Below are 7,377 nucleotides of genomic sequence, written 5' to 3'. Positions count from 1 at the left end.
GTCTTCATCCCCATTTTCCAGATGAGGTCACTGAGGCCCAGAGAAGTGAAGTGACTTGCCCACAGTCACGCGGCCGGCAAGCGGCGGAGCCGGGATTCCAGCCCATGACCTCTGACGCCCAAGCCCGGGCTCTTTCCACTGAGCCGCGCTGCTTCTCGTAATGACGCTGGTATTTGTTAAGCGCTTACTATGTGCAGAGCACTGTTCTAAGCGCTGGGGGAGATACAGGGTCTTCAGCTTGTCCCACATGGGACTCACGGTCTTCATCCCCATTTTCCAGATGAGGTCACTGAGGCCCAGAGAAGTGAAGTGACTTGCCCACAGTCACGCGGCCGACAAGTGGCGGAGCCGGGATTTCGAACCCATGACCTCTGACTCCCAAGCCCGGGCTCTTTCCACTGAGCCAGGCTATTTGTTAAGGGCATATTTTGTGCCAGGCGCCGTTCTAAGCTCTGGGGTAGGTGCTTGTTAATCAGGTGGGACACGGTCCCCATCCCACGTGGGGCCCACCGTCTTAATCCCCATTTTACAGATGAGGTAACTGAGGCAAAAAGAAGTGAAACGATTTACCCAAGGTCACACAGCGGACAAGAGGTGGAGCCAGGATTAGAAGTTCATCCTCTCGGTAGTTCCTCGGAAGAGCCCGGAAAGGCCTTATTTTTATTTGACGGATGAGGGCACGGGATGGGTGATTTTTGAACGGTATTTATTAAAGCACCGACTCTGTGCCAAGAATTGTACTAAGCACTGGGGGAGATACAAGCTGGACGTAGTCCCTGTTCCGCTCTTTATCCCCATTTTACAGGTGAGGTATCTGAGGCGCAGAGAAGCGCAGCGACTTGCCCAAGGTCACAGAGCAGACAAGTGGCAGAGCCAGGTCCTTCTGGTCCTTCGTTCTTTCTACTACGTCACACAACTTCTCAAGATTTCCGATTCGCCCAAGATCAAACCGCCGGTCAGTATCAGAGCTGGGAATGGAGCCCTGTTTCTGGATTCCCAGCCCAGTGCCCCGAACCCCCAAGCTAACCGCCCAAGCTCCCCGCTCCTGATAATAATAATAATAATGATAATAATAATGATGTACCGACTGCTGGAGATACAAGATAATCAGGTTGGACGCAGTCCCTGTCCCGCGTGGGGCTCACAGTCTAAGTAGGAGGGACGATCGGTAAAATCTATGTAAAATTTTACAGTTGAGGAAACTGAGTCCCAGAGATGTGACGTGACTCATTCAAGGTTGCACCGCAGGCAGGGGCAGGATTAGAATCCAGGTCCTTTGACTCCCAGGCCTGAGTTCTCTCCACGAGGCCGTGTGGCTCCTCTGGGCAGATCTAATCCCGGGCCCCTGCAGAGCGATTTTTAAAAAATTTTCATGCTACAGGTTTTTTGGTATTTGTTAAGCGCTTACTATGTGCAGAGCACTGTTCTCAGCGCTGGGGGAGATACAGGGTAATCTGGTTGTCCCACGTGGGGCTCACGGTCTCGATCCCCATTTTACAGATGAGGGAACCGAGGCCCAGAGAAATGAAGTGACTTGCTTCAAGGTCAAACAGCAGACAAGTGGCCGAGCTGGGATGCACGTTAAGCACTTCCTATATGCCAGGCACTGTTCTAAGCGCTGGCGTAGATCCAAACTAATCTGGTTGGATGCAGTCCCTGTCCCATGTGTCCCGTGTCCCATTTCTCCCAGTCTTAATCCTCATTTTACAGATGATAATAATAATGATAACAATGTTGGTATCTGTGAAGCGCTTACTATGTGCAGAGCACTGTTCTAAGCGCTGGGGGAGACACAGGGGGATCAGGTCGTCCCGCGTGAGGCTCACGGTTCATCTCCATTTTACAGACGAGGGAACTGAGGCACAGAGAAGTGGTGGGACTTGATAATAATAACGATGGTATTTGTTAGGTGTTTATTATGTAATAATAATGATAATGTTGGTATTTGTTAAGCGCTTACTATGTGCAGAGCACTGTAGATACAGGGTAATCAGGTTATCCCATGTGAGGCCCCCAATCTGAATCCCCATTTTACAGGCGAGGTCACTGAGGCGCAGAGAAGTTAAGTGACTCGCCCACGGTCACACAGCTGACGAGTGGCAGAGCCGGGATTCGAACCCACGACCTCTGACGCCCAGGCCCGGGCTCTTTCCACTGAGCCACGCTGCTTCTCTGAGATGAGGTGAGATGTACATCCTCTTGATTCTATTTATTGCCATTGTTTTTTGTCTGTCTGTCACCCCCGATTAGCCTGTGAGCCCGTCGGTGGGCAGGGATTGTCTCTGATGCCTAATTGTCCATTCCAAGCACTTAGTACAGTGCTCTGCACACAGTAAACGCTCAATAAATACGAATGAATGAATGAATGAATGAATGAATGAATATGTGCCAGGCACCGTATCCGCTGGAGTGGATACAAGCAAATAGGGTTGGACACAGTCCCTGACCCATGAGGGGCTCACGGTCTCGATCCCCATTTCTCAGATGAGGTCACTGAGGCCCAGAGAAGCGAAGTGACTTGCCCACGGTCACCCAGCAGACGGGTGACGGAGCCGGGAAGAGAACCCAGGTCCTCCTGACTCCGGACACTGTCCACTAGACCACGCTGCTTTCTCCTTTGATTTCATTTCCCCGCGGAGGTCGGGAGTCCGGTCGATCGTCTTCCCGCCCGGCCCCCGTTGGGCCTTTGAGCTGCTCCTTGTTTCGGGGTGACGGCCTCAGCCGCCTGCTTGGGGTAGAAGGCGGCTGTGTGGATGAGAGCTTCCAGAACTGGAAATTCCGCTCCCCAGTTGACCTCGCTGGTAGCCCGGGGCCCGGCTGCGGCCTCCCAGGGGCACGGGGGCAGCGGACCGGCTCTTTCCGGCCCGGGGCGGGGGGCGTCTCCCCAATCCCCGTGGGTTCCCCTGGGCCGGGAGGGCGGAGACCCCTGGGGAGCGCAGGGGTTGGGCCTTTCGGGCCCAGGGCGAGGGAGGAGTTTCCCTCTCCCAGATTCACCCCTCCCGACCCCAACCGGTGGCATCTTGGGAGCTTAGTACGGTGCTCTGCACGTAGTAAGCGCTCAATAAATGGAGAAGCAGCGTGGCTCAGTGGAAAGAGCCCGGGCTTCGGAGTCAGAGGTCATGGGGTCGAATCCCGGCCCCGCCACTCGTCAGCTGGGTGACCGTGGGCGAGTCACTTCACTTCTCTGGGCCTCGGTTCCCTCATCTGTCAAATGGGGATGAAGACCGTGAGCCCCACGTGGGACGACCCGATTCCCCTGTGTCTACCCCAGGGCTTAGAACAGTGCTCGGCACCTAGTAAGCGCTTAACAGATACCAACATTATTAATGAGTACTATTGAATGAGTCTTGGGCGGGCCGTCTCGCACGACCCGCGCGGGACTTCGGGGCGGGATCCTGGACCGCTCGGCCCCTTGGATCTTGGTTCGTCGCTTCCCGAGGGGGGTGAGATGGGGAAGCAGATGTCAAGAGAAGCGGCACGGCGTGCTGGATGGAGCCCGGGCCTGGGGGGCGGAAGGTCGTGGGTTCTAATCCCGCCTCTGCCCCTCGTCTGCTGTGTGACCCTGGGCAAGTCACTTCTCTGGGCCTCAGCGACCTCACCTCTAAAATGGGGATTGAGACCGTGAGCCCCACGTGGGCCAGGGACCGTGTCCGACCCGATCTGCTCGGATCCACCCCAGCGCTGAGTACAGCGCCCGGCATATAGTGAGCACCTAACCAATACCGTAACAATAATAATTATTATTTGGGGGTCAGGTCATTGAGGGCCGGGGTGGAGTCAGATTCAATCCAGGGCCTAGCACGAAGTTGCTGCCCCGTAATCTCCTCCAGGAGGCCTTCCCCGACCAAGCCCTCATTTCCTCTGCTCCCTCTCCCTTCTGCGTCACCCTCGAACTTGGATTTGTGCCCTTCGCTTACCGCACCCTCGGCCCCACACCGCTTTAATTTTTCGGACCGTCCGCCTCGCCCTCTAAACCCTCAGCTCCTCGCGGGCGGGGAACGTATCTCGCGATCCCGTCACGCCGTCCCAAGCGCTTCGTCCGGTGCTCGGCACACGGTGAGCGCTCGATAAATACTATCGATTGATTTAGGATCACGAGACACCCAGGGAGCGGTGAAGCGGGGCGGGAAGTAGAAGGGGGAGGGCCTACCTCTCTCCCCTCTGTCTTAGCCTCCGCCCCCCACTTTTCATTCCTTTTCTGCCTGGGCAACCTTTGGCCTGTGCCTACTGCAGTCGAACGAACGCGGGAGCAGAAGGGGATGGAGAGAATTAGCCGAAAACAACCTGAGGGCAAGGGGAGGAGGAGAGGGAGGTGAAAGCCAGGAGTGGTTTTAGTCTTCCCGTCTGGGATCTTTCCTCCGCTTTCAGTTTCGCTTCGAAAAGGACGGGCGGAGGAGGCAGAGATTAAGACCCACCGGGTCGGGTTTCTGAGCCCACAAGCGTGGGTCTCACCATCTGGCCTAATTTAAATCATCGTACTAATGATGATGGTATTTATTAAGCGCTCACCCTGTGCCGAGCACTGTTCTAAGCACGGGGGGGGGGGGGGATACAAGGTAAGCAGGTTGTCCCACCTGGACATGTCTCACATAGGAAGCAGCGTGTCTCAGTGGAAAGAGCACCGGCTCGGGAGTCGGAGGTCATGGGTTCGAATTCCGGCCCTGCCACTTGTCAGCCGTGTGACTGTGGGCAAGTCACTTCACTTCTCTGGGCCTCAGTTACCTCCTCTGGAAAATGGGGGTGAAGACCGTGAGCCTCACGGGGGGGCGGGGGGCATAACCTGGTTACCCTGGATCTACCCCAGCGCTTAGAACAGCGCTCTGCACATAGTAAGCGCTTAACAGATAGCAACGTCATTATTATTATGGGGCTCACGGTCTTCATCCCCATTTTCCGGACGAGGTGGCTGAGGCACAGAGACGTCGAGCGGCTTGCCCAACATCACAGAGCGGACGGGTGGCAGAGCCGGGATTAGAACCCACGGCCTCTGACTCCCAAGCCCGGGCTCTTTCCGCTGAGCCACGCTGCTTGTCTCCCCTCCCTTGGACTCCTCCACCAGTCATCTTCTCAGGCTAGGAAACCCAGAAGAAAACTCTAAGAGAGAAATGACAAACTCTAGATCGTAAGCTCCCTGTGGACAGGGATTGTGTTCACTGCTCATACTGTACTCTCCCGAGCACCTAGTAGAGTACTCTGCTCACGGTATGCGCCCAATAAATACGACCGATGGATTGGAGAGGAGCGGGCTCTGGGGGAAACTGAGTCCTGCCAACCTCTGAAAAAAATCAACTCGGGTGACCGGCCCGAGCCAGAGTTGGTTGCCCTCCGATTAGTCTGCCAGCCACCGGGAAGGGAGGAAGAGGGCCACGGAGAGAAGCGGGTTGATTAATGGTCGTATTTAAGTCCGTTCATTCATTCAACGGTATTTATTGAGCGCTTACTGTGCGCGGAGCACTGTGCTGAGCGCTTGAAACTGACACTTCGGCAACAGAGACGGTCCCCGCCCAACGACGGGCTCGCAGTCCGAAACGGGGAGGCGGGCAGCAAAGCAAACAAGTGGACAGGCGTCGATACCATCGGAAGAGATAAACAGGATCGTAGATCTATACGCGTCATTAATCAAATGAGTGGAGTAATACACGATAGACATCCCTGTCAGCGGTAGGACGCGGGCCGGGGGTCGACGGCGGGACGGGCGAGAAGGAGGCCCGGGGAGGAGGGGAGCGGCGGCGGAGGAGCGGAGCGCGCGGCCTGCGACGGAGAAGGGGAGGAGGGAGGTGAGGTAGGAGGGGGCCGGGGGATGGACGGCTCGGAAGCCAAGAGCGAGGAGTGGTTTTTGCTTCGTGCAAAAGTTCATAGGCGACCGCTGGAGATTTCTGAGGGGGGCAGTGACAGGCCCAGAGCGCCGTCATCAGTGACGTTTACCGAGTGCTCATTGTGTGCAGAGCGCTGTAATAATAATAATAGTCCGTGTTAAGCGCTTACTATATGCCAAGCGCTATTCCAAGAGCTGGGGTAGATACCAGTCAAGCAGGTTGGACACAGTCCCTGACCCACAGGGTTCTCCCCCCTTTCATCCCCATTTTGCAGATGAGGTGACTGAGACCCAGAGATGTGAAGTGACCGGCCCAAGGTCACGCAGCAGGCAAGCGGTAGAGGTGGGATTAGAACCCATGACGTTCTGACTGCCAGGCCCGGGCTCCGGCCACCGGGCCACGCTGGCGCTCACTAGGTGCCAAGCGTGATACCGGGCACTGGCGGGGCCAAGATCATCAGGGCCCACGCAGGGCCCTTGTTGATTTGGCCACAGTCACCAGCTGGCGAGCGGCTAAAATGGGATTAGAACCCAGGTCCTCTGACTCCGTGCCCAGGCTCCTTTCGCTAATAATAGTAATTATAATTAGGCACTGTACTAAACGCTGGGGTGGATACAAGCAAATCAGGTTTGCACCTAGTAAGTGCTCAGTAAATGCGATCGAATGAAAGTTTGGACCCCTACTCTTTCCCTAATCTACAGAATCTCGGGTTCTGATAAAAATGAATGTTGGTATTTGTTAAGCGCTTACTAGGTGCCGAGCACTGTTCTAAGCGCTGGGGGAGATACGGGGTCATCAGGTCGTCCCACGTGGGTCCCACACACTTTTAATCCCCATTTTCCAGATGAGGGAACTGAGGCCCAGAGAAGTGAAGTGACTCGCCCACGGTCACCCGGCTGACAAGTGGCAGAGCCGGGAGTCGAACTCATGACCTCTGACTCCGAAGCCCGGGCTCTTTCCACTGAGCCACGCTGCTTCTGATCCCAGTCTGCCGCTTGCCTGGTCGCAACCTCGCTGTGCCTCGGTTTTTCTCATCTGTAAAATGGGGGTTAAGTGCTGGTTCTCCCTCTTTGGACCGTGAGCCCCGTCTGGGACAGGGGCCGGTGTCTGATCTGTTTGTCTATCACACTGATTGGCACATAGTAAGCTTGCTGTGGGGAGGCCACCCTAGAGCCAGAGACTGGGAGTCAGAAGGGCCTGGGTTCTAATCTTCAATAAGAAGCAGCCTGGCTTAGTGGAAAGAGCTCGGGCTTGGGAGTCAGAGGTCTTGGGTTCTAATCCCGACTCCGCCACTTCTCAGCTCTGTGACTTTGGGCCAGTTATGTCACTTCTCTGGGCCTCGGTGACCTCATCTGGAAAATGGGGATGAAGACTGTGAGCCCCACGTGGGACAACCTGATGGCCTTGTATCTGCCCCAGCGCTTAGAACGGTGCTTGGCACATAGTAAGCACTTCACAAATACCATCATTATTATTATTGTTATTATTATCATCTAATCTCTTGCCTCGGTTCCCTCATTTGTCAAGTGGGGATGAAGACTGTGAGCCCCATGGGGGACAG

The sequence above is a fragment of the Ornithorhynchus anatinus genome, chromosome 2 (genome assembly GCF_004115215.2).
Source record: "Ornithorhynchus anatinus isolate Pmale09 chromosome 2, mOrnAna1.pri.v4, whole genome shotgun sequence".
In the NCBI taxonomy this organism is placed as follows: domain Eukaryota; kingdom Metazoa; phylum Chordata; class Mammalia; order Monotremata; family Ornithorhynchidae; genus Ornithorhynchus; species Ornithorhynchus anatinus.
The sequence above is the reverse complement of the archived record's forward strand: the minus strand, read 5'-3'. Positions refer to the sequence as shown.